The sequence below is a fragment of the Palaemon carinicauda genome, chromosome 41 (genome assembly GCF_036898095.1).
Source record: "Palaemon carinicauda isolate YSFRI2023 chromosome 41, ASM3689809v2, whole genome shotgun sequence".
NCBI lineage: Eukaryota > Metazoa > Arthropoda > Malacostraca > Decapoda > Palaemonidae > Palaemon > Palaemon carinicauda.
In genome coordinates, this window is record NC_090765.1 from 7,463,912 (window position 1) to 7,491,017 (window position 27,106).

Sequence of the window (27,106 nt, forward strand, 5' to 3'; positions counted from 1 at the left end):
GTTGTTATGAAAATATATAGTATGCTTATTCTTAAGAGAATGGAGAGAAAGATTGATGAAAATCTGAGAGATGAACAAGCAGGATTTAGAAAAGGTAGAATTTATACTGACCAAATTTTCATTTTGAGATGTTGTACTGCAATGCAGAATATAGAAATCCCCTTTTGAGGGTATTTGTGGACTGAAAAGGCCTTTTATAGTGTGCACCAGTCAATTTTGTGGAGAATCCTGCGTTATTATGGAATTCCTCTTAAATATGTAAATTTTATTAAGTCTGTTCATGTGCATAGCAAGTGCAAAGTTAATGTTAATAGAGTCTTATCAAGTGAGTTTCCAGTGAACAGCGGAGTACTCCAAGGGAATGTGTTGTCACCTATGATGTTTATCCTCCTCATGGACTTTAGACTTGCTATTAACCAGAACTGATCATGATGTAGTATGTAGAATTGTACATGAGCTTCTTTCTTTGTATTGAATGTGACATTATTATAATGTAATTACAGGAACTTGTTGATGGCGTATTAGTTAGATTTGTTTTGCTTTTAGTTTTAGTACAATATATGTGTAATTGAAATTAATTTAGTTTGTTTAAGAGATTGTACAAAATCTATTGTATCTAATTTTGTAATTTGGACCAAATATTCTTTTGTAAAATTCAGATTATTTTGTATTATGGTCAATAAAAATATCTATCTATCTATCTATCTATCTATCTATCTATCTATAGAACAGTCAGCGATGATGGAGAAGGATTGGACTCGATTGGTGATAGGAATTTAACAGACCTTGAGTATGCTGATGATGCTGTCCTTCTTAGCAGAACAACACAGGATTTGCAATGCTTACTTACCAGAATGCATGAAATATCACACGAGGTGGGGCTGAAGATGAATAGAAGAAAGACTGACATGATGAGAACGGAGTATGCAATGGAAGGACAAAGGATTAATGAGGTAGAATCATTTAAGTATTTAGGAACAATGATCTCCAATGCAGAGTCTTTAGAATTAGAGTTTAGTGAAAGATTGAAAAAAGCAAACCAGACAATGGCTAGGTTAAGTAAAATTTTGAAATCAAATCGCCTAAAATTTCATATAAAAATCAGACTATATATCAGTTTAGTGAGATCGGTGTTACTCTATGGACATGAGTCATGGTATGACAATGAAACAATCTCCAATAGATTTAGTAGATTTGAGAATAAAGCCCTCAGAAAGATATTGGGAGTTAAATGGCAGGACAGGATTAGAAATGAAACTATAAGAGAAATTACTCGAGTACCATATGTGGAGGAGATCATGATGAGGGGTTGATGGAGATGCTTTGGGTATACTCTTCGCACTCCCCAAGAGAGATTAGTTCATCAAACGTTAACTGGGCTCCTCAAGGCACTAGAAGAATTGGAAGACCCAGGCCTACACTGCTTAGGAATATAAAATGCAAAGTAGGAGATGATGAATGGAGAAGTATTGAATTAAAGGCTCAAGACAGAGACGACTGGCAAAATCTAATTGAGGCTCTTTGCGTCAATAGGCGTAAGAAGAGATGATTATATATATATATATATATATATATATATATATATATATATATATATATATATATATATATATATATATATATATATATATATATATATATATATATATATATATATATATATACCTAAACTGCATAAACATAAAAGAACTATATGTACAGAAAATTGTCAGCAACATTGGACTCTTCCTACGTATGTGAGCATAGAGAGTTGTGGGGTCCTTTGACTGGCCAATCAATACTACATTGGATCCTTCTCTCTCGTTATGGATAATTTTTCCTTTGCCTATATTTAAACTGAATAGTTTGACCTATTATTTTCAGATTCCCCTCTGTCCTCAGACACCTGACAACAATGAGATTACAAAGCAATTCCTCACCCAAAGGGTCAACTACTGCAATGTAATTGTTCAGTGGCTACTTTCCTCTTGATAAAGGTAGAAGCAACTCTTTAGCTATGGTAAGCAATTCTTCTATGAGAAGGACACTTCAAAATCAAATCATTGTTCTCTGATCTTGGGTAGTGCCATAGCCTCTTTCACTGTCTTGGGTTAGAGTTCTCTTGCTTGAGTTTACACTCAGGCACACTATTCTATCATATTTCTCTTCCACTTATTTTATTGAAGTTTTTATAGTCTATATAGGAAATGTTACTTTAATGTTACTGTTCTTGAAATATTTTATTTTTCCTTGTTTCCTTTCCACACTGGGCTATTTTCTCTGTTGGAGTCTCTGAGCTTATAGCATCTTACTTTTCCAACTAGGTTTAGGCCTATAGCTTAGCAAATAATAATAATAATAATAATAATAATAATAATAATAATAATAATAATAATAGAAAATTTCATCCATGGTGAGTTGGGTGTGCACCGTACATGGGAGTGCACCATGCGGAGAGCCATGACATATACTGGCTCAATCCTGGCGTCTAACCCACTCAGGAAGAAGAACCAGTGTTGCCATATGTACGATATATATCGTACACGTACGATAATTTGACCCTTTTGTACGATGTACGATAGCAAGTCTATTATGGTACGGTTTTGTACGATAATTTCATTATGTCTCTGGCACTATATATAAATTTATTAATTATTTGTCTTTTACTGACAAAACAAAGAAAAAAAAAGTTAAAATCCCAAGGGACAATATTACTTTGGAAAGAGAGCGAGATAGGAGGGAGGGTTACTTAGGGCATTGCCGTAGACAATCTTTCTTTACCGATTACCATTAGCTTATTTGATGAACGAGACCTGGCTCATTCACTAAAGTAGATTTGTTCGAAAAACATAAAACTGGCTGAATACTTCAATAATAAATTGAGCTATCATAACAACTGAATGTATAAAAGACGAGGGAGATTGTAGAGAATTTGAACTTAAAATTTAAGTGACATTAGAAATAGCAAACTTTTGTTTAAAAAGTACTAGATGATGAAGAGTATTAATACTATGCTATTAAATTCTGTACAAAAAATACAATCTATGTTGTAAAAATCTATTAAGAAAGCATTTATTTTCCATTGATATATTATGTATGGATACATCTGAAGGAAAGTAACATTTCAATTTTGTCTGTTTTGATGTAAAGTATGAGTATAGCTGAAGGAAATGCTTATTTCAATTTTGTCCATTTTGATGTGTAGTAAGGCTAGGTTTATCCAAAAGAATTTGGTCATTTTATTTTGTCTCAGTTTATGTGAAATAAAAAAAAATACAGTATTCTCTCTCTCTCTCTCTCTCTCTCTCTCTCTCTCTCTCTCTCTCTCTCTCTCTCTCTCTCTCTCTCTCTCTCTATATATATATATATATATATATATATATGTGTGTGTGTGTGCGTGTGTGTGTGTGCGTGTGTGTGTGTGCGTGTGTGTGTATATATATATATATATATATATATATATATATATATATATATATATATATATATGTATATATATATATATATATATATATATATATATATATATATATATATATATATAATATATATATATATATATATATATATATATAATGTACTGTAGTAAATGCAAATATTAGCATGTACGATAATTCCATAGGAAAAAACATAATTTTGAAGCCCTTGTACGATATATTAGGAGAAAGCTCATGGCAACACTGAGAAGAACCAAAACACAGACAACACAACAGTGTCAAGTTGACTGTACAAGCCCTGTCCTTTATCATACTTGTTAGTCAATTTAGTCAATCTCTGTGATTACCTGGTAAGGAAATTCTATTTTTGGAACTTTGATGTCACATTTTCGGATTATAATAAGGTCTGCCTTGGCAGGATTATTTTCATATGTTTTAAGAGATAAATTGGTTTAAATAAGAGATACATTAGTGAAATGAATGCTGTCCCTTTGCAGAGTGGTGTGAGGACTATGGACAAAACCTACAAAAGTGACTGGGCAGTGGGGACCTTCACCATAGGATGGTACAGCGTACGGACGAAATTTGGAAATGTCATTGTTTCTTTAGAAATCTGAATTGCATGTAATAAAGTGCTTGAAGGTGCATCTTAATATGGAAGTAAGTTCCACAAGTGTATTCCAGTTCGGTATTGTTTTACTGTATTACAGGGTAATGTAACCTAGGAAAAAACTACTTTTTCTTATAGAAAAACTTACGCTCTCTTCGAAAATGACACTCGTTCCTGTCGCAAATGAATATTTTCAGAAATATATATATATATATTATATCCTACGATAATGGGGGACCCCCAGTGGGAACTCAGGGTTTTGGGTGGGGAAAACATACTGGGGAAACTATATATAAATGTAAAACAAGCCTTTACTTCTCTATACATTACCTTCTTGGATGTATAATAAACGGAGGAAAAGACAAAACAGTATAACTGGATAAAGTTTGGAGGCACCATTGCAAAGGTTATGTCTCATGAAAAAATACGGTAACCAGATCTGCCAACGTGTGATGTAGATCAAGTGTGAACGTAACAAGCTAACATTAGCAGTGTTTTTCATTTAATTTTTCTCATTCTACTCGCCTGTTGTAGTCGCTCCCGTTCGTGGGTTTGTACATGGCAGGTTTCAACCTTTTTCGCAAAAACCCCGCCTTCCTGCGCAGAGACTTTTCCTCCACCAATAGGATTTTTTCTTCTCTAATCGTGAAATGTAACTATTCGTCATTCCACCAGCTCTGTTCAAGTCTATTACTTGATCAGTTATGTAATACCCTCGTATACATATTACGTTTGACCCCAGTAATACTCGTTTTATTATCCGATACCTTTTAAAATCACCTCATTTCATATACTTATCAGATATTATTTATCATACATTCCATTTTATCTTCATATATTACTTTTATACATTTTGTTATTACCTTGACACTCCCAGATTTCACATTAATAGTTGATCTGGACAAGTTTCCATTCTGGCGTTACTCTCTAGACTGCGTTGCTTTTCTTTTAACCAATCACGAACCCATACGTATGTAAAGTTTGCACAGCGGGGTGGTTAATATTTTCCTACCCACTCCTTCCAACAAATCCTTTTCCGTGGAAACCTTTGCCCAAGTCAGGTCTTTGTTAGTTCAAGTGACGTCTTTTTGCGTATTTTACAATCAAAGTTTTAGAAAATTCTGACGACTTCAGTAATCCATACGTGAAAATATTTTGGTGAATTCCAATGTTGATAATTTTCTTAAATCACATAATGTAATATACCAGCTTTTACAGTGTTCCAAGTGCAGTTTTAATCTAAGGCAATACAGTTAGGTGCCACAGACTCAGTCACAACACCCCCCCGTGACCCACAAGTTACGTCGTCTCGGTCATAAAAGTAAGTCATTAATTTCTTTAACTTTTATGCGTTATTTTTACTATATTTTGTTAGAGTGCGAAGCTCAACATTACCGCTTGCCAGTGCATACGAGGTTGATGTTTTATTTTCCTGTGATCGTGAGCGAGGAACAAGAACCATTATATTTAACGTTGGTAATGTTAGCGTAACATTACTAATGTTAGCGTGTGCAGCTCAACATTACTGCTTGCCAGTACATACGAGCTTGATGTTTTATTTTCATGCGAGCAAAGCGAGCTAATGGCGGAACAAGAACCATTATATATAATGTTATCGTAACAGTGCTAACTTTATCGTAAGGTGAGTGAAGTGATACGGATTAACATGATATGTATAACAAAGGGCATTATATTGGGTTTGTGACCTGGGAACTTCTAGGTTAGGTTAGGTGGGTTTGTTAGGTTCTGTACCCTTTTTGTACTTTTTTATTTACAGTGGTACCTCTACATACGAATTTAATCCGTTCCAGAACTAACTTCGGATGTAGAAAATGTTCAAATGTAGAAACGAATTTTCCCATAAGAATACATTGAAATAGGATTAATCCGTGGTTGACCCCTAAAACCTATGATAACTTCTTAATAAACTACTACACATAATTTCCCATGAGAATAATGCACACTAAATTAGATAATAGACATGTAAAAAAGAAGAATTATCAAAAAATTATAAATAAGAAATGGGTTTTTAGCATCACTTCAGCTTAGAAACTCCAGTACAGGTGTTGTTGGTCTTGCTACGCAGAGAGGAGACGGACGGGCGGCGAGGAGGTAGAGAGGTTAACAACGATAAATGTACACTACCGTAACTTATTCTAACTTACACTAAGTGAACGTTAACATAACTTAGCTTATATTTTTTTATTTTTATATTTTATATTTTTTTTTACATTTTCTTTTTCTTTTTGATGATTAATTTTAATCACTTTCAATCTCTACACTTAAAATTGATCGAATTTTTTTCCCTTCAATCTTTGCCGTTTTCTTTGTTTCACTTTCTTTTGCTTCACTATTTGCCATTTTCTTTGAACCACGTCCTTCCTTCCTCTTCATCACGAGTTCGCTTCATAGTTTTTTAAAGAAGCTATCGATAGAAAGTTGCTGGTACAGCTTTTCAGGATGTTTCGAAAATAAGTTAGGGAAACATCATCAAACTGCGCAACTACACGACAAACCAGCAATTTCTTTGGATGGTATTTGTCGATGAAGTTGACCACGTCTTGATATTTTCCTAACACCTCTTTTATTTGCGCTGAATTTATTGCAAGTTCATTCATACGGACGTGCTTTTCAATAATTCCTTGCTTTACTTCTAAAGAAAGCATTTCCTTATTCCTTTTCTCACCACTACCACTACCACTTGCGAAACTAGGCCTAAGCCTTTTAGAACCCATGATTTACGTAAAATACTGTTAAAGGATGAACGTTTAAAAAATCACGATTAAAACACAGTTAATAGCAGAACACACAGGGCACAACCATACGAAGCCAACGAGAACAGAGGAATGTCCCAAGCCACGCTAATATAGGGTCCCTCCGAGGTCGAAGTGCTGCCTTCTATTGGCGGAAATAAAAAACACATCAGGCGCTGAGCACCAACTACGCATACGAATATTGTTTACTAAGGGTGTCGAAAGAAAAATTCGGGTGTAGAGTAGGAACGTGTTCGAATTGTACCTTCGCGTGTCGAAAAATTCGGATACAACCGGTACGACGAAAATTGCTTACTTCGGGTGTCGAAATAAAATTCGGGTGTAGAGTCAAAAATTTGCTCGAATTTTACTTTGGATGTTGGAAAATTCGGATGTAGATACGTTCGTGTGTAGAGGTTCCACTGTATTGTGTAAAGGGTATACAGTATTAAAAAATTCTTTAAAATACATATGATAATATTACCGTAGCATTGCTAACGTTAGCAGTGCCACCGTAACGTTGGTAACGTTGTGTATCACCGTAACGTTGGTAAAGCTGTGTATCATTGGTAACGTTGCTAATGTTATCGTTCGCAGTACATACGTGAGTGAAGTGACACGGAATTTGAACAAAACATTATATTTAAGCATTTTAACAAAATATGTATAATAAAAGACATTATAATTAAACATTTTAACAGTAAATATATGTTTTCCTGTAAAAAATAACATTTAACCGGATTTCACCTTCATTTCATCCATAATAACAGCAACCAGTCCGATTACTTAAAGTTAGTCGAATTGGTTGTTCTGTTATTTTGCAGTTGAAATGAAGGTTATATTTGGTCATATCACGTTATTTACTACAGGAAAACATATTTTCTGTATGAAAGCAGAATCTGTAATACAGTAAAACTTTACTAAATGAAATTAGCTTACTGTACGCACACTTAAAAATAAAATGTTAATCTTACGTTACACTAAACTTAATTCTACATTGTTCCGTAACCGAAATACAAACTACGCTATTTACATAGGGTTTCCTTTCGGCGTAGCTGAAATGACGAGCCATTAGAGTTTTAACGAGGGTTTAACTACCCCCGCGCTAGTTAGCACGGGGGTAGGGGAGGGGTAGCTAGCTACCCCTCCCCCCTCCACACACCGGTGAGCTGCCTCACTTCACTTTTGGCTCGGACGATGTACAGACGTTTCTGTCCCGTCCTCGCATATTGACAGCTTTAATTTGTTTGCTTTTTCTTCCAGTGTGTGTTTGTTTGAAGTTGGCCTCTACCTTTGCTTTCCACCATGCGGAAATGCCCTGGACTTCCCGATCGCCCTTGTGGAACTTTTATGTCGGCGATTGAGACAGACCCTCACACCCTTTGCCCGCAGTGTCGAGGTCAACTGTGTAATTGTGATAATCTGTGTATGGAATGTCGGGAGTGGCCTACCTCCCAGTGGGAGAGGTTTGCGCGGCGGCGTAAGAAGAGCTCTAAGAGAGACCGTTCTTCCCCGCAGGGGAAGGAAGGCTCCAAGGACTCTTCTTCCGTTGCCCGAACCTCCTCCGAAGCTCCCACTCGTTCGGTCTCTCGTAAGAGGCCGCCGAGTGGTAGCGTGGGCCCTTCTTTTGTTTCCCAAACTCTGTGTGTGTGGGAGAGGGCGTTGCCTCCCATAGCGATGCAGCTCCCCCTCCTCCTCCGGGGAGGATATTATTGATTTTGTAGACTACGACCAAACTGTGTCTAATGATGATCTTTTCCAGCTTTGGGCTTCCTTGGGACTTAAGGGCTTGCCCTCCAAGGAAGCCCTGTTTGATCTGATCCAGTTGGGGGCAGCTGTCCAACAGTTGCCTGTAATACCAGAGGTAGATCCTTTGGCTATTGACGACGTTGTTGTGACAGAGGCGTCCGACGGGTCGGGTCAAACCCCTGCTGCTACTGTTGCTGTTGCTGCTGAAGGCCCAGGTTCCCCCTCCGAACATCCTTCGAGGGGGAAGCTGGGTCCAACGGTCTCTCCTGCAGGTGTTGCTCCCTCTAGGGGGAGTACACTAACAGAGAGAGACTCCTCTTCGGAGGACCGATGATGCTGATACCCTGCCATGAGGTCGTCTTCGCCGTAAGGCTCGCCCTCCTCTTCGTTGCTGAGGCCTTCCTTCTCCTTACAAGGGAGTCAAAAGGCGCCTCCTCTTCGGGTCGTCATCCTCGTCGTCCCCTGTGAAGGATTCTTCTCGTCGGGAGCAGACCGTAGCAGTAACTCCTCTGGACCTCTCTGCTGATCGTTCGCGATCTCCTGTACCTGCCAGATCTCCCTTGCTTACGCAAGCACCGGTCCCTTCGGGGCAGAAGGACCTCTCTCACAATGTGGGGGAGGCCCTTCTGTAGCGCACAAGCGCCACCGCTCTCCTGATCGCCAGCACCCGTCTGCTCGCCAGCGCTCTCCTGCCGTAAAGTCTCCTGACTCTCCTCGCCAGCGGTCTCCTGCTCGCCAGAGATCTCCTGTTCGCCAGCGCTCTCCTGCTCGCCAGCGCTCTCCTGCTTGTCAGCGCCCTGCGCGTAAGCGCTCTACGGCAGATGAGTCGTCAGACTCTTCTTGCTAGCGCTTTCCTGACCGTCAGCACTCTCCTGATCGCCAGCGCTCTCCTGATCGCCAACGCGCCCCTGTTTGCCAGCGCTCTCCTGCTCGCCAGCTTTCGCCTGCTTGCCAGGGCTCTCCTGCTCAGCGCTCACCTGCGCGCATGCGCACTTCAGCCCCTGCTGCGCGTCCTGCGTGTCGACAGTCTCCTGAGCGCCGTCAACCTCCGGCTCATCAGCGCACTACGGCACACCCAGTTCCTGATACGCGCCCAGCTCGCCAACGCTCGCCCGCGCGCCCACGATCTTCGGACATTGTTCCTTTGCCTCGTCAGCGTTCCCCTACGCGTCGACCACCGCCTGCGCTCCAGTCTCCAGCGCGCACTAAAAAGCATACGCGCCCGCGCGCCCACGAACCAGTTCCTGAGCCCGCCCACGAGACTTCACCACCGAGACCTTCAGCCACGGCGCGCCATCCTATGCGTCAGCGATCTCCTACGCGCCAGCATTCTCCTACGTGCCCGTGCGATCCTTCGCCTGCGCGCGAGCGCTCACCAACGCGCCCACGCTTATGATCGCCCCAGGGCTCCGACTCGTTCACGCGCCAACTCACCTGTACGCGGTCGGTCGCCCCCGCGTCATCGATCGCCCCCGCGTCATCGATCGCCCACGCGCCATCGATCGCCCACGCGCCGTCGCTCGCCAACGCACCGTCGTTCGCTAGCACGCCGTCACTCACCAACGCGACATCGCTCGCCAACGCGCTTGATCTCACCTAGGCCACATCGTTTGCCTACGCGCCATCATTCTCCTGATCGCCAGTGATGACCCAGGTACTCGCGCTCACCTGTGCATTCACGCACACCCTCGCCTGCGCGCCTACGCGCCCACTCGCCAGCTCGCCCACTCAGCCACGCGCCCACGCGCCAAGTAGCCAGCGCGCCCACACGCGCCTGCGCGCCAACGGTCGCCCGCGCGCGATCCAGCACCCACGCTCGACCCCGCGATTCTGCCATCGCGCGAGCGCCAGCGCGACCCGGTAATCCTGCCACCGCGCGATCGCCAGCGCGAACCAGCGATCATTCCATCGCGCGAGCACCAGCGCGATTCCCGCCGGGTTTCACAGCGCGATTCCCGCCGGGTTTCACAGCGCGCCCAGCCTTGCGAGGCACCAGGGCCGCATACTTCCAGATCATCCTCGCGAGCGCCATCACGGAAGCGCCGAGCACACGTCCAGGAGCAAGAAGAGTCATCAGAGAGGTCCGGACAACATTCTTCTTCCCTTTCTTCTTTCCAGACAGGCCCTGTAGTATCCACTCCGAAGGATCAACCGATTCCCTTCCCTCCAGCGGGGATCGCTGACACTGCGTCAGTCAGCCGCCAACCTTGGTTCGGTTCCCTGATGAAAGCGGTGGTGCAGGCTATGAAGCCAGCCCTCGCTGATCTGGGACTAAAACCAAAGGCTCCCTCGCCCCCACTGAAGAGAAGGAGAGGAGTGGATTTTGCGGTGACTTCTTCCTGGGTTAAGCTGGCTCCCAAGAGGTCTGTCAGGAAGGCCCCTTCCCCCTCGCAGACGTTTTCTCCTTCTCCTATGGACGAACCTTTTCAGCGAGGTGAGACACTCCCACAGCACCAATGGGAGGAACCCCACCTCAAGGAAGAGAAACGTCTCGTGTAGGAAGTACCTTCCAGACCACTTTGCTGGAGTCCCGTATTCCTCCCAGGAAGGAGCCCAAGGACTCCAAGACGTTACCCAAATCATCATTGAGATTTCGTCCAGAGCCAGCCCTTCCCCGGGAGAACGTCCGCGTGTCCCCCCATGAAGAGCCAACGGGGACAGGAGACTTAGCTGCCAGTCCACAAGGAGGAGAGCAGAGAGAATCGGAGCACGCCTTCTGGCAGGTCCTTGGACTAATGAGGCAACTTAATAGTTTCAAGGATCCCGAGACCGCCCCTCGCGAAGGCAAGGATACGGTCCTGGACCAGGTTTATGGCATTCAGAAGCCCCCCAAGACCAGTACAGCCCTACCCTGGTCCCAAGGGGTGAAGAGCGCTAGGGACGAGGTCGAGGGCCAGCTTTCCGAGCTTGCCTCCTCCAGCCGTTCTTCTGCCGGGAACAAGCTCCTCCCACCTCCTCGCGTACAGCAGAGGAGGTACATCGAGATCATGGAGGAGCCTTGTTTAGCTCTTCCCCTCCACCACTCCGTGGAAGAGCTCACCAGGAGTCTCTCTGTAGAGAAACTCAACGCCCGGCAGGTGACATTCACAGCGTCGGAGGTCCTGAGCCAGGAGAAGGTCGCGAAGTGTGCCATGCAGGCCACTTCGTGGCTGGATGTCTGGCTAGGGTCTCTGGGCATCCTATTGCGCTCTGAGGACTTGTCCAAGGAGACCAATAGGAAGGCCCTGGAGACCTTCCTGCTCTCGGGAACGCGCTCTATCGAGTTTTTAGCTCACCAGGTCACTAACCTGTGGGCTAACTCGATTCTCAAGCGCCGTGACATGGTGACCGAGAGGTTCCACCCGAAGGTCCCCGCTATGGATGTCAGCAAGCTCAGACACTCCTCCATCCTTGGAGGAAGCCTGTTCGAGCCCAAGGACGTAGAACGGACAGCTGAGAGGTGGAGGAAGACGGGTCAAGATTCGCTCCTCCAGAAGGCCCTTACATCCCGGCCCTACAAGCCTCCAGCTCCTCAACAACAGCAGCAGCCTCGCAGGACACCGAAGCAGGCTCCGGCAGCTAAGACCAAGGTGTCTAAACTGCAGCCCTTTCCTGTCAAGGACAAAAAGTTGCACAAAGTCCTCCAGGGGAGGCAAAAATCCTAGAAGGAGCGGCCGTGGCTGCAAGCGCTAGGATTGGCAATCCCCCTGCGTGTCCACCTGTGGGGGGATGCCTACAAAGTTGCGTGCTCAGGGGGCAGCAACTCGGGGCCGATTCCTGGACGACCTCTGTGGTCGGACAAGGATATCGCGTCCCGTTCATTTCATCTTTACCTCCCCTGACAGCGAATCCAGTGTCGTTGAGCTCCTATGCCACGTGATCGGCAAAGGGGCTAGCCCTTCGGGCGGAAGTCGAGACCATGCTCAAGAAGAATGCTCTCGAGGAGGTCGTGGACGGCTCCCCAGGCTTCTTCAGTCGACTCTTTCTTGTAAAGGAGGCGTCTGGAGGCTGGAGACCTGTCATCAACCTCTCAGCCCTGAACAAGTTTGTCAAGCAAACTTCGTTCAGCATGTAGACACCAGACATGGTCAGACTTGCAGTGAGACCGCTAGACTTCATGTGCACACTGGATCTGAAGGACGCGTACTTCCAGATCCCAATCCATCCGTCTTCCAGGAAGTACCTACGTTTCAGCCTAGACAACAAGATCTACCAGTTCAAGGTGCTGTGTTTCGGTCTCTCCACAGTACCTCAGGTGTTCACCAGAGTGTTCACACTGATATCTTCGTGGGCGCACAGGAACGGCATCCGTCTCCTTCGTTATCTGGACGACTGGCTGATCCTGGCAGACTCGGAGTCGTCCCTTCTTCGACACCGAGACAGGCTTCTGGGAATTTGCCAAGATCTAGGGATCATGGTAAATCTCGAGGAGTCCTCTCTGCTCCCAACGCAATGACTGGTATATCTAGGCATGATATTAGACACCAATCTCCACAGAGCCTTTCCATCAGACGACAGGATAGCAAGGCTGAGAAGGGTTGCAAAACCTTTCCTCAGTCGAGAAGATCTCCCAGCCCAATCGTGGTTACGTCTTTTAGGTCACCTAGCCTCCCTGGCCCGTCTAGTTCCCAACGGCCGCCTCAGGATGAGATCTCTGCAGTGGCGGCTCAAGTCCCGGTGGGATCAAGGCACCGATTCCCCGGACTTCCTGGTCTCGATAGGACCTGCCGAGCTGACGGACCTGCAGTGGTGGCTGACCGACGACAACCTCCGAAAGGGAGTGGATCTTCTCGTCCTTCCCCCGGATTTGATGCTGTTTTCGGACGCATCAAAAGAAGGGTGGGGGCCCACGTTCTGAACCAGAGGGCCTTAGGCCTATGGTCAGAATCAGAAAAGTACCTCCACATCAACCTGCTAGAGCTGAAGGCCGTTTCTCTGGCCCTTCAACAGTTCCAACAGACCCTGGCGGGCCACTCTGTGGTGGTGATGAGCGACAACACCACAGTAGTGGCTTATATCAACAAGCAGGGAGGTACCTTTTTACAACAGCTATCCCATCTTGCAGTAGAGATACTAAGATGGACCGAAGTCCACTCAATACGTCTATCAGCTCGCTTCATTCCTGGGAAAAGGAATGTGCTCGCTGACAATCTGAGCAGAGCTTCGCAGATAGTGAGTACCGAGTGATCTTTGGATCCTCAGGTAGCCAACAAAGTCCTGACTTTGTGGGGTTCCCCGACAGTGGACTTGTTCGCGACAGCCTTGAATTTCAAGCTGCCCCTGTACTGCTCCCCAGTCCCGGACCCTAAGGCACTCTGGTAAGATGCCTTCCAACAACGGTGGGACAACATCGACGTCTACGCCTTCCCACCGTTCTGTCTGATGAGAAGGGTGCTCAACAAGACCAGACTATCGGTCAACCTGTCGATGACCTTTATAGCTCCGCTATGGCATCATGCAGAGTGGTTTCCGGACCTTCTGCAGCTCCTGACGCAACCCCCGAGAGAGCTTCCCCCACGACACGAGCTACTCAGACAACCACATTGCAACATCTTCCACAGAGCCGTAGCATCGCTTCGGCTTCACGCCTGGAGACTATCCAGCGTCTCCTCACTGAGAGATGCTTTTCGCAACAAGTTGCGGAAAGGATGTCTCGACACCTGCGAAAGTCATCCGCAGGGGTCTACCAGGCGAAGTGGAGAGTCTTCTGTGGTTGGTGTCGTGGGAGGGGTATCTCTCCCCTCGATGCCTCTATTCCAGCAATAGCGGAGTTCCTCGTTTATGTGCGGGAGGAAATGCGCCTTTCAGTCTCGGCAGTGAAAGGCTATCGCTCAGCCTTAAGCCTTGCCTTCAGGCTGAAAGGAATAGACATTTCCTCCTCGCTGGAACTTTCCTTACTCATACGTAGCTACGAGCTTACCTGCCCTCAGTCGGAAGTGAGACCGCCTCCTTGGAACGTGGTTCGGGTCCTCAGGGCTCTGAAGAGACCTCTGTTCAAACCATTACGCTAGGCCTCTGACCAACACCTGACTTGGAAGACGGTATTCCTGCTAGCTCTGGCTTCGGCCAAGCGAGTCAGTGAACTTCATGGTCTCTCATACGACATCGCCCATTCAAGGGGATGGGGGGAGGTAACGTTCAAGTTCGTCCCCGAGTTTGTTGCCAAGACTCAGAACCCTGGAGTCCCAGACTCACAGTTCGACTCCTTCAGGGTTGAGTCTCCGCTCCGTAACAGATGACCCAGATCACCTGCTACTCTGCCCAGTGAGAAGTCTGAGACGTTATCTGAAGAGAACAGCTGCAGCCCGTCCCCGCGTGCAAGCTCGGTTGGTGAGCACGGGTAGGACGAAGAGGAGGGTCACCAAGAACACCATCTCAGCCTGGATTCGACAGACCATCCATCGTGCCTTGAATCCAGACCCTCCTCCGTCACGTCGCCCTAGGGCACATGATGTCAGGGGCATCGCCACGTCCCTGGCCTTCAAGAGAAACTTCTCTGTGACGCAGGTGCTAAAAGCTGGAGTCTGGAAGCATCAGACGACCTTCACAGCCCACTACCTGCAGGACGTGACCCACAGGAGTCTCGATACTTTTTCTATTGGCCCTGTGATGGCTTCACAACAGCTGGTCTAACCTCAGGCTCCTTAATGGACAGGTAGCAGAAGGTTGAGGGCACTGTTACCTGGTTTTAGTGTGCGCGAATGAAAAAGTATGTCTGGCCCTTACTTCTTTCTTCATCCTCCCCTCTCTTGGGGAATGCAGCATCCTGGGTCTCTGCATAGCTGACCTCAAACCTCTGCAGGTAAACCATGCTTCCTTGTGTTCCTAGTATTAAGTACAATACTGTCGCATCCCCCATACCCTGACGAGGTGGTATGGGGACGTCCTAGCCTAGAATTCCATATAAAGGTCCAGGTCAACTTCCTAGGACGAGTCACACTTCATCTCTCCACACACACTTATGAAGGCCGCTCGTTTCTTGCGTAGCAATAAACTTGTGAGGTGCAGGGACTCTCTTTCTCGAAGTGCTACGCACTAGAATTCTGAGTCCCCGGGTAAGCCAAAGCCAGTAAGGCTGGGGACTTTCCACCCTGCCTAAGGGTAAGTCACCCTATGTAAATAGCGTGGTTTTTATTTCGGTTACGGAACAAATGACAAATTCAAAGATAATTTGTATTTTTCCTAACCATACAAACCTTAGTTATTTACACATATTTGGCTGCCAGCCCTGTCCCCCGAGACAAGTCCTACATCTAAGTGAAGTGAGGCAGCTCACCGGTGTGTGGAGGGGGGAGGGGTAGCTAGCTACCCCTCCCCTACCCCCGTGCTAACTAGCGCGGGGGTAGTTAGACCCTCGTTAAAACTCTAATGGCTTGTCATTTCAGCTACGCCGAAAGGAAACCCTATGTAAATAGCTAAGGTTTGTATGGTTAGGAAAAATACAAATTATCTTTGAATTTGTCATTTTTGTTTACATTTTCATTTTTACTTTTCTTCTTCTTCCGGCTTGGCTCTTTTTGCCTCGCTTTCACCTGCACTTTTTGACGGCCTTTTTAAAAGGAACCTACCTAGGGATGTTTGCTTTGTCTCCCCTTCAAAATGTTGCGAAAATGATGTTACATTAGGCTAACGCACGACCACTCGCCAACTTGTCTGGGTGCCTCTTTTTCCATAAAATTAGAAAACTCCTCCCACTTCGCTAACATGTCTTTTGATTTCTGCCGTAGAAAGGTGGCCCTCGTCTTCCACCTCCGAATGTTGCATCTCCTGGAGCTCGATCAATTCCTGTGTTGTGAGCTCTTCCTGATGCTCCTCGACAAGATCGTTCACGTCTGCCTCGTCTATCTCCAGCCCCATGGACTTTCCAGGAAACATGATTTCATCCATCGCAACAGGTTCGGGGTCATCAGGGTCTGTCGTATCTAACCCTTCAAAGTCCCTCTCAGCGACGGAAGCTGGCTACAATTTCTTCCACTCTGAATTAAGAGTTCGTCTTGTGACACCCTGCTGTGCATCGTCAATACTTTTCAAGCTATGTACGATGTTAAAATGTTCTTTCCAAAATTCCTGAAGGGTGAGGTTGGTGTTGTCTGTGACATTGAAGCATTTCTTGAATAAATGCTTTGCGTACAGTTTCTTCAAGTTAGAAATAACTTGTTGGTCCATGGGCTGGAGGAGTGGCGTGGTGTTGGGTGGGAGATAAAGGAACTTGATGAATCTGAATTCATCAAAAATGTCCTCTTCGAGACCAGGAAGGTGACCAGGGGCATTGTCGAGGACCAGGAGACATTTCATTGGCAGGTTTTTCTCGGCCACATATTTTTTTGACTGCCGGACCAAAGCACAGATTAACCCATTCCATGAAGAAATGCCGTGTAACCCAAGCCTTAGCATTAGCGTGCCTCATCACTTGCAGTTTTTCTTTCAAGGTTCTTTGGCTCTTGAAAGCACGTGGGTTTTCAGAGCGGTACACCAGCAGTGGCTTGACCTTACAGTCACCGCTGGCATTGGCACACAAGGCTAGAGTTAACCGGTCCTTCATGGGTTTATGGCCCAGTAGACTCTTCTCCTCTGCCGTGATGAAAGTCCTCCTGGGCATTTTCTTCCAAAAAAGACCAGTTTCATCGCAGTTGTAGACTTGTTGGGGGATGAAGCCATGTCGGTCGATAACTGAGGCAAAGGTTGTGACGAAATCCGCTGCGGCTTTAGCGTTGGAACTTGCTGCTTCCCCTTTGCTCACAACCGAGTGTATCCCAGTACGTTTCTTGAAATTATCCAGCCAGCCACGACTGGCTTTGAAGGTTTCCGCTGGCGTCAAAGTCTCCCCTTTCTCGGCTGTTTGCTTCCCTTTCGAGTCATCATAGATTCTACTGCCTTCTTACATATGATCGTCTCGGTCATGCTACAGTATCTCCCGCCAACTGTTTCTCCTTTATCCAGATTAAAAGAAGCCTCTCCATCTCGCCGTGAATATCACTATGCAGCTTGGAAAGGATGGTTACTCCTTTGGAAGTTTTGGTGCTCTATAGCCTCCTTATGCTTGAGGATGCTACATATAGTCAATGCACTCCTCTCATATTGGTGCGCCAGCTCAGCCATCTTACACCACTCATGTTTTGCGATTATTTCATGCTTCATCTCCATTGTCATCATACGCATTTTCTTTTCACTACACTTGTTTGCACCTGCTTGCTTAGGACCCATTGTTTATTCAATTAATTATGCACTGATTCACACAAAAAACACGTAAAAAGATAAAACAATACGCGACGGAGATCCGACAGGAAAGACCGAGCAATGCTGTCCTCGCGAGCAGCCTCTCGCACACGCAGCTACCTGGCGGCAGCATAGGGAACTACAGTACCTTATATCTCAAACTTTTCCTCGTATCTCAGGATAAAAATTTGCTCGGAACTCTCCTCGTATCTCAATTTTCTCGTATGTTGGGACGCTCGTATCTCTAGGTATTAGTTTGTCGCCTTTACACTCACCCCCAGATCCTCCCCCAAAGGGAAGGCCTGTGCCGATCTTGCTTGTAGGTAAAGGGTCTGAAAATCTGTGTAAGACTCCGATGCTCAAGGTTTCGTGCTGCCCTAAGGATACCCCACCCAGCACATTGGGAGCTTGCAATCCCCCATGGCTGAAAGCATTTCAACATAATGCAGAAAGCCATTGACCGGTCATTCTCGCCGTACCTATCCCCAGCGGCCACAACCCCGAGCCTTCCCACTGTATAGTTGTTTCCCCTCCTAGGTTTCGTCTCCCAGCACTTGCTCGGTCTCTCGCTGTGTCGTGAGGCAGACCAGCATTGCGTGGCAGACCAGCATCGTGCGGCAGACCAGCATCGTGTAATGTGGCAGCGTTACGTGATGGAGCAATAGATCACGGCAGACCACCGCCATGTGACGTACCGTCACCAGCCCACGGTTTCTGCTTCCGCGGATGAGATATCAATCATCTCCGTTCTTGATTCCCACCAGTCTCGCGGGACTCCAGCTGCCCTGAGACATATGTTGCCTTAGCACCTACGCCCAGATCCTCCCCTAAAGGGAAGGCCTGTGCCGATCATGGCTGCAGATAAAGGGTCTCATTATTTGTTTCAGATTCCAATGCCCAGGGTTCTGTGCCACCCTAAGGACCTGCCTTCCAGCATATTGGGAGCTTGTGATCCCCCATGGTTGAAAGGATTATTCAGTGTAATGCGAGAAGCCATGACGGGGATCATTCCCCATTCCCAGTTCTTGGGTGGCACTCCTTTGATCCCATTACTACCAGCTCTTGTTCCGGGTGCCTCTCCTCTGGCTGACCCCAGGAGGAGTTCGGAAGACACTGCATCGGCAGATCCCATCCCTAAGGAGAAAGACATCTCTCCCTGCAAGAGGCCCCACGAAGAGAGCGCTCCAGATCTTGGCAGTTCCTTCAAGATGACAGGGTGACGCCCTTTACGGACTCTTTCCGTCTCACTCCGGTCGAGGTGGTACTAAGGGCGTTCCACCCTCCTCCCCAGTTAGACGCAATTCCTCCACCTCTGGAAGCCCATCATTTCCGATTAACAGAGAAAGCCACAAGACCCACGCTAATGGAGGAACTTCTGCCCCAGCGCAGACAGCTAAAGGACTTATTTACCATACCAAACTCCTGGGTCAGAGCCCATCTACCTCAGCCTCAGATGTAGAAAGAGTTCCTGTCTACATCAACGGGAGTTACCCTGTCATCAGGATACCCAGATGACGACCCTGACCCCCACTGGGCTCCTATGGTCGAGAGCTTGGATGTGAAGGAAATATCTGATCATGAGGACGATCTTCTTCCAGCTGCCGCTAGCCCTAAGCTTTCGGACGTAGAGAAGAAGTCTGAATATGCCTTCTAGCAAGTGCTATCTTACATCCGAACCATCAATGGGCTTCCAGATACATTGGCTGCCCCTCTTGAAGGTAAAGATACGGGCCTAGGCCAGTTGTATGGTATCCAGACAGCCCTGAAGACCAGTGGAGCTTTGTCCTGATCAAAGGGGTTGAAGAGTGCCAATCAGAAGGCAGTGACTCCAGCCACAGGCTCCTCCTCCTCTCTGTGCCATAATACCTCCTTCAAGCTCCTCCCACCTCCTTATGTTTTACAAAGGAGGTACTATGAGATCACTAATGAGCCTCTCCCAGTGCTGCCTCTTGACCACTCTGTAGAGGCACTCTCAAAGGGTACGCCCTTCGAGAAACTCCCGTGACTAACAGTCTTGTTCTCGACCTCTGAGATTCTCAACCAAGAAAAGGTTGCCAAGTATGCCATGCAGGCAACTTCATGGCTGGACTTTTGGTTGGGATCTGTGGGACAACTGATCCAGTCTCAGGACAGATCTCGGTAGTCCACAAGGAAGTCTATAGAGACTTTCCTATTGTCCGGCACCAAAACATTAGAGTTTCTCTCCCATCAGGTGGTGAACCTTTGGGCCAATACCATCATAAAGAGGAGAGATTCCATCATAGAGAAGTTCCATAGACAGCTCCCCCAGGCTGAGGTCTCAAGGCTTAGGAGCTCCCCTTTCGAGGGGAGCTCTCTCTTTGATCCGGAGGAAGTTGAGCGGTGGAGGAAGTCCAGTCAGGACTCCCTCCTCCAGAAGGCCTTAATAGCCAGGTCCTTCAAGCCTCAGCCGCAGAGGAAACCAGCCACCAAACCACGGACTAACATGGCTATGGACCTTAAACAGCAGGGTCTCAAGGGGAGTCTCAAGGTATCTAAAAAGTCCTTTTGAGGCAAAAAATCCTTCAGTGGAGAGAAGGGAAAGAAGGGATCTGGCCAAGGTTGATCCCTTTGGTATAGGTAATGCACTCACACGACCACCTGTGGGGGGTATGCCTGCAAAACCGCTAGCCAAGGGGGCGACATCACTGGGTATCATGTCCTGTTCACGCTATCTCTCCCGCCACTAACTCAGGATCCAGTACCAGTGAACTCCTCTGTGAAGGGATCTGCAAAGGAGTTAGCCCCATGTTGGAGAAGGGTGCTCATCAAAAGATCCTCGACAGGTCCCCAGGCTTCTATAGTCAACTCTTTTTTGTGAGAAAGGCGTCTGAAACTGGAGACCAGTCATTGACCTCTCAGCCCTGAACAGGTTTGTCTATCTAACCTCGTTTGCGATGGAGACAGCCAACAATTTCAGAAAGCAATAAGACCGCAGGACTTCATGTGCACACTGGATTTCAAGGACACATACTTCCAGATCCCAATCCATCTATCTTCCAGGAAGTATCTAAGATTCATGCTACGGCGGCGACCCTTCTATGCCACTCGGCGGCGACCCTTCTTCACTGCCGAGATGAACTTCTAAGGTTTTGCTAAGATCTGGGGATCATGGTAAATCTCGAAAAGGCTCTACTGCTCCCATCACAAAGACTGGTATATCTGAGCATGATAATAGACATTGAAAGGCACAAAGCATTTTCATCAGACGAAAGAATTCAGAGGCTTCTCAGACGAGAAGAACTCCCAGCACAGACCTGTTTGCAACTGCTCGGTCACCTATCCTCTCTGTCCCATCTAGTTCCCAATGGATGCCTCAGGATGAGATCACTCCATTGGTGTCTCAAGTCCCAGTAGAACCAGTGACTGATGTGGTAACATCCCTGACTGGTAAATGCCAGACTAGTGCAACCTCACCATCCTTGTGAGCTAAGGTCCTAACTTGGGTGGAGAGGGGGTCCTTAGTTCTAGCTTGGGTGGAGAGGGGGCTTGGGCGCTGATCTTATGTATACTGTATATGGTCAGTCTCTAGGGCATTGTCCTGCTTGATAGGGCAATGTCACTGTACCTTGCCTCTGCCATTCATGAGCGGCCTTTAAACTTTTAAACCATTAAACTTCTGGTCCGCATAGGACAACAGGAACAGACGGACCTCAGATGGTGGTTAACAGACTGAAACCTCTGCAAAGGGGTTGATCATCTGATTCCTCTCCCAGAATTGATACTCTTTTGTTCCGTAACAGAAATACAAACCACGCTATTTACACAAGGTTTACCTTTTAGCACAGCTGAAATGGCGAGCCATTAGAATTTAACGAGGGTGTATTACCCCCGCGCTAGTTAGCGGGGGGGGGGGGGGGTAGGGGAGTGGTAGCTAGCTACCCCTCCCCTCCCTCACACACAGGTGAATGCTCACTTTCACTTTTGGCTCGGACTGTGACAGACGTCTCTGTCTTGGTCCTCTCTTGGCAGCCATTGTTTGTTTTGTCTTTACTTAATCGCTTACTTTTCATTTACTCAATATATATGTAAACATGTTTTCATGTTTGTATACATATTTGAGTAAAGAAATCACTAAGTTTCCTTTTCAGATTTGTGTGTAGTGTACTTATCTACGTGGTGTCCTTGGCAGTTGGCCGCCACGGCGTTATGGGTGGCGATCGAGTTTGACTTATGTCTTTCTCTCTCTCTCTCTCTCTCTCTCTCTCTCTCTCTCTTGAGGTCGTTCACCCTTTTACTACGTGTTACTACGCCCTTGTAGCTTCCTTTCCGTGTGAGGGGGTTGCTACGCCGTACGTTTGTCTCAATTAGTTTATGAATCTAATTGTATTTGTTGATTTTTCAGCTTTGTAGAACAATTCCTTTCGGGGTTTTTGTTCTTTCTTTAGTGTTCATTCATTTTTAAATTACATAATTACATAGTTACATAATTATAATTGTTATAATTCTGTTTTGGTTACAGCTCTCCTTCTGTGAGTGTAAGTGGTTGTGAGGGCACGTGCCTGTTGTGTAATTCTTGTTTCCTTTCCCTCGGGATTCCTCTTCGGAGCCTTCCCGGGGGAATGAATGTGTACTAATGTTTTTTTGTTTTAATTTTTTTTACAGTTACCGATCTAGTTCGTTTCTGTAATATGGCAACGGTGTGAGCTGTCTTGTTGAGTCCTGGGGATTCGACTGTTGCTGCCTCCCCCCTTGTGTTTTCGTCAGGGGCGTGTCTCCTTCTACTGGAAGTACTCCCGTGACGACGGACAGCTCTCCAGTTCATTTTAGAACTCTCAGGAGGCTTGCCTCCTTGGGCAGGTATATTTCCTTCCGAGGGAAGTTTTTCCTGTCCAGGCTTGAGTTTTTCCCCTTATGGAGGGTTCTCCTCTTGCCTTTTTTTCGTGGGACTATGCTCTTGGTGCTGAGCGGTCACACCTGCAGTTTCGCTCAAGGGGCTGGGCAACTGCAGGAGCTCCTCTTCGGAGGATTGCTCCTTTTAGGTCACTGCTGATCAGTCTCTTCTATGAAGTGTTTCTCTTTCGTTCGCGAGAGAGTACACTCATAGAGACTCCTCTTTGGAGGTTTCTTCTGTTGCTGTTGCTCTCCCTCGCCGTGAGGCCCACCGTCCGCCTCGTCGTAAGGGCCTCTCATCTCCCTATAAGGGTGCTTGAGGCGCCTTTTTGAATCTCCGTTTGCAGCCTACAACTCCTTTTTCTCGATCTTCCGCCTTGGTGCAAATGGACAGCAGTCTGATCTCGTCTTCCGACGGGCAACGGTCTTCCCGACGGATAACGGTCTTCCCGACGGACAGCGGTCTTCCGACGGACATCAGTCTCCCGGCGGACAACGATCCCTTCGGGGCAAAGGGTTGCCTCCCACGGGGGTTCTTCCCTTGCGTGTCAGGGTTTCCCTGCGCGCCCTTCTGCTGTGTTCTCTCCTGCTCCTGCTCAGTGTTAACGCACAGGCGCTCTTCTGCTCATCAGCGCTCTCCTGTTCGTCAGCGCTTTCATGATGATCATCCCTGCTGTTCCTGTTGGTTCCTGTTACGCGCCCTGTGCGCCCACGTTCGCCCTCGCGATCTAGAACTTCGGTTCAGGTCGGGGTCAAGGACTCTTCTTCTATACGCAGGCTTCCACACGTAGCCTTCTGCTCGTCAGCGATCATCAGCTCACCAGCGATCACCTGTCTCTCGGCGATCTCCGGATCGCCCGCGTGTGTTACAGCCGGCACGCCAACGTTCTCCAACTCTTCTGAAGGAACATGGTTCGCCAGCTACTAGCTCCCCTGCGCATGCTGATCGCCACCGCGCGACCCTCGACTGCGGATGCTGATCGCCACCGCGCGACCCTCGACTGCGGATGCTGATCGCCACCGCGCGACCCTCGACTGCGGATGCTGATCGCCACCGCGCGACCCTCGACTGCGGATGCTGATCGCCACCGCGCGACCCTCGACTGCGGATGCTGATCGCCACCGCGCGACCCTCGACTGCGGATGCTGATCGCCACCGCGCGACCCTCGACTGCGGATGCTGATCGCCACCGCGCGACCCTCGACTGCGGATGCTGATCGCCACCGCGCGACCCTCGACTGCGGATGCTGATCGCCACCGCGCGACCCTCGACTGCGGATGCTGATCGCCACCGCGCGACCCTCGACTGCGGATGCTGATCGCCACCGCGCGACCCTCGACTGCGGATGCTGATCGCCACCGCGCGACCCTCGACTGCGCATGCTGATCGCCACCGCGCGACCCTCGACTGCGGATGCTGATCGCCACCGCGCGACCCTCGACTGCGCATGCTGATCGCCACCGCGCGACCCTCGACTGCGCATGCTGATCGCCACCGCGCGACCCTCGACTGCGGATGCTGATCGCCACCGCGCGACCCTCGACTGCGCATGCTGATCGCCACCGCGCGACCCTGCGCATGCTGATCGCCACCGCGCGACCCTGCGCATGCTGATCGCCACCGCGCGACCCTGCGCATGCTGATCGCCACCGCGCGACCCTGCGCATGCTGATCGCCACCGCGCGACCCTGCGCATGCTGATCGCCACCGCGCGACCCTGCGCATGCTGATCGCCACCGCACGATCGCCCACCTGCAGAGGCTGCTCGCCATCGCGCGATCGCCCCCTGCACATGCTGCTCGTGATCGCTCACCTTCGCATATTGCTCGCCAACGCACGATCGCTCACCTGCGCATGCTGCTCAACCATCGCGTCGGCATAACACAATGCACGATCGCTCACCTGCGCATGCTGCTCAACCATCGCGTCGGCATAACACAACGCCCCATCGCCAACCTGCGCGTTAGCGCTCACCAGCCCACCACCGATCGCTTGTTGATCCATATCGCCAGCGGTCTTCCTCGCCCACGCGGCAGCGCGTTTCCTCGCCATCGCGCTAACGCGTGCGTTCGCCGCCTCAGACTCGCGCTCATCCCCCTGCCCACCCTCACGACCACTCGCCCGCGCAACCGCTCCCCTGCGCGCCCGCGCGACCGCTCCCCTGCGCGCCCGCGCGACCGCTCCCCTGCGCGCCCGCGCGACCGCTCCCCTGCGCGCCCGCGCGACCGCTCCCCTGCGCGCCCGCGCGACCGCTCCCCTGCGCGCCCGCGCGACCGCTCCCCTGCGCGCCCGCGCGACCGCTCCCCTGCGCGCCCGCGCGACCGCTCCCCTGCGCGCCCGCGCGACCGCTCCCCTGCGCGCCCGCGCGACCGCTCCCCTGCGCGCCCGCGCGCCCGCTCGACCGCTCGCCCGCGCGACCGTTCGCCTGCGCGCCCACACGCCCATGTGCCTGCACGTCTACGCTCATGCGCGTCCGCGCCCATGCTCTCCAATGTTCGCCCACGCGCGAACCAACGGTTTTCCATCACGCGGACGGATGGTGTTCCGTCGCGCGAACCTACATTGTTTCTTCGCACAAACGTCGGCTTATTTCTTGCAGTATCCATTGCTCGTCTATGGGTTATCGCTCGCCGACCACCAGCTCTCGCCCTCCTTCTGCGTTCGCTCACTTTCATTTGCGTTATCGCGCATGGGCGCTTCCACGTTCGCCCACGCGAAAAATCTTTGAATTACCGTCGCGCGAGCTCCAGGGCGATTGCGACCACGATTCCCAATGGGGTTTTCGCAGCATGGCCAGCCTGGCGAGTTCTTCTGGAGCGTATTTCCAGAACACGGCCTCACCCCGTAAACGCAGAGCATGGCACTTGCAAGAATAGGAGAAACTTAGGGAGATCTGAGCAACACTCCTCTTTCCTGAACCTGGTTAGCCCTTCCCCGTCATTCCCTGGAAGGATTTTTGGCGGGGGGGGGGGGGACTTTCCGTTCGGGATTTCTCCATCGGACAAGGGGTGACTGCTTACCCCTTCCTCTGGGAGCTTACCAGGTTCTTTCCCTCCTCGGTTATGGCCCGAGGTTTGGTTCAAGGAAGCTACAGGAAGAGCATGGGTACTTTCCTCCTTTCGAGCTCAGGCACCTTGGCCTTTCGTCGTTAAGTATCTAACTTGCGGACAAGCTCGATGTTGTACCATCTGGACGCGCTGACTGAGGGCTTCCTTCGGGTGTCTCTCATCTGTGGAGGTCGACGACCTCAGATACCCTTCCATCCTTGAGAAGAGTTTGTTTGTGCCCAAGGACAGAGACTTAGACAGCGGCTGTGCGGAGGAAATCGACTTCCGTTTTCACTCCTCCAAGGCGCTTTCTTCCAGACACTGCAGGGCTCCAGCGCCCTTTTCTTTCAATCACGTCGGCCTAAGTTATTGGCTACGACAACTGGGACAAGGTGTCCAATTGCAGTTTCCTCCTGTCAGGAACAGATGGCACGGGAGACTCCCCCGGGGGGGCATAGTCCTAAAAGGAGTTCACGAAATCTAGGATTGCAGGTTTTTTCTCTGGGAGGATGCTTAAGGTTACTCATCCGAATGACAGCTTCCCGATGCCCATTCCCGCACAATCTCTGTGATCAGCCAAGGATATCGCGCCTGTCGTCTCTGTCAGCGAATTCAGTGTCTCTGAACCTCTATGCCATAGCGTCAGCAGAGTTGTCCGGTTGGACAGAATGATCCATACATTAGGCGAAGGTCTTCCTTAGGATCATCGACGGCTTCACCCCCGGCCTCCTCAGTCGATCCTTTCTTGTAAGAAAGGATCTGAGAGGGGATGTCCTTAGTCGACCTCTCAGCCCTGATCAAGTTTGTCGAACAAACTTCGGCCAGCGTAGACCAGCAGAATCGATCAGACTGGTAACGAGGCGACAGGACTCCTTAAACCCTGGATGGGAAGGACGGGTACTTTCAGTTTCCATTCCTTCCATCTTCCAGGGTGCTCGTCGAATTCAGCCTAGACTGCAAGTATTCCTGCTTATGATGCAGTGTGGCTATCCCGCCGTGGCATAGCAGGTTTGTTTCCCCAGAGAACTCTCCCTGCCTTCCTCTTGGCCGCTCAGGTGCAGGCTTCCGCCTCCTCTGCTGTTTGGAAGGCTGGTCAACTCCGATAGGCTCGGGTTCGACCTTCTTCAGCGCCGGGACAAGCTTCCGGCTGCTTACCACGAGTGTGGGCTCATGGTATTTTGCTTGGAGCCTTCTCTTCCTCTGCCTCAACATCTGGAGTATCTGGCCATGATATTGAGTCATCGGCCTTACCACGTTGGAAACCCCGCTTCTCGTCCATCCAGCGAGGTTAAGCAACGTCGGTACTTGGATGGGTGACCACCTGGGGACGCCAGATTCTGTTATCACATCCTCCGAGCCTTCCTTTCGGTTGACTGTGGCAAGACTGAGGAGAGTCGCAGTACCTGTTCTCAGTCAAGCAGAGCTTTCAGCCCTACCTTGGAACGTTTCTTAGTTCTCCTTTCCTCATTGACCCGTCTATAGT

The 27,106-nt window shown here is 48.7% G+C and overlaps 2 protein-coding genes across 3 annotated transcripts in view; one reads left to right on the forward strand and one right to left on the reverse strand.

The window, feature by feature from the left end:
- LOC137632303 (prolyl 3-hydroxylase 1-like) overlaps window positions 1-27,106 on the reverse strand; it is a 254,231-nt gene that overhangs the window by 31,149 nt on the left and 195,976 nt on the right. The window lies entirely within an intron of this gene.
- The window catches only part of LOC137632306 (uncharacterized), a 76,739-nt gene continuing 53,296 nt past the window's right edge, over window positions 3,664-27,106 (forward strand). The window contains exons 1-2 of the mRNA XM_068364221.1: window positions 3,664-3,766; window positions 3,914-4,076. The gene's annotated coding sequence lies outside the window, so the exon portion shown is untranslated. The remainder of the gene's footprint in view (window positions 3,767-3,913; window positions 4,077-27,106) is intronic.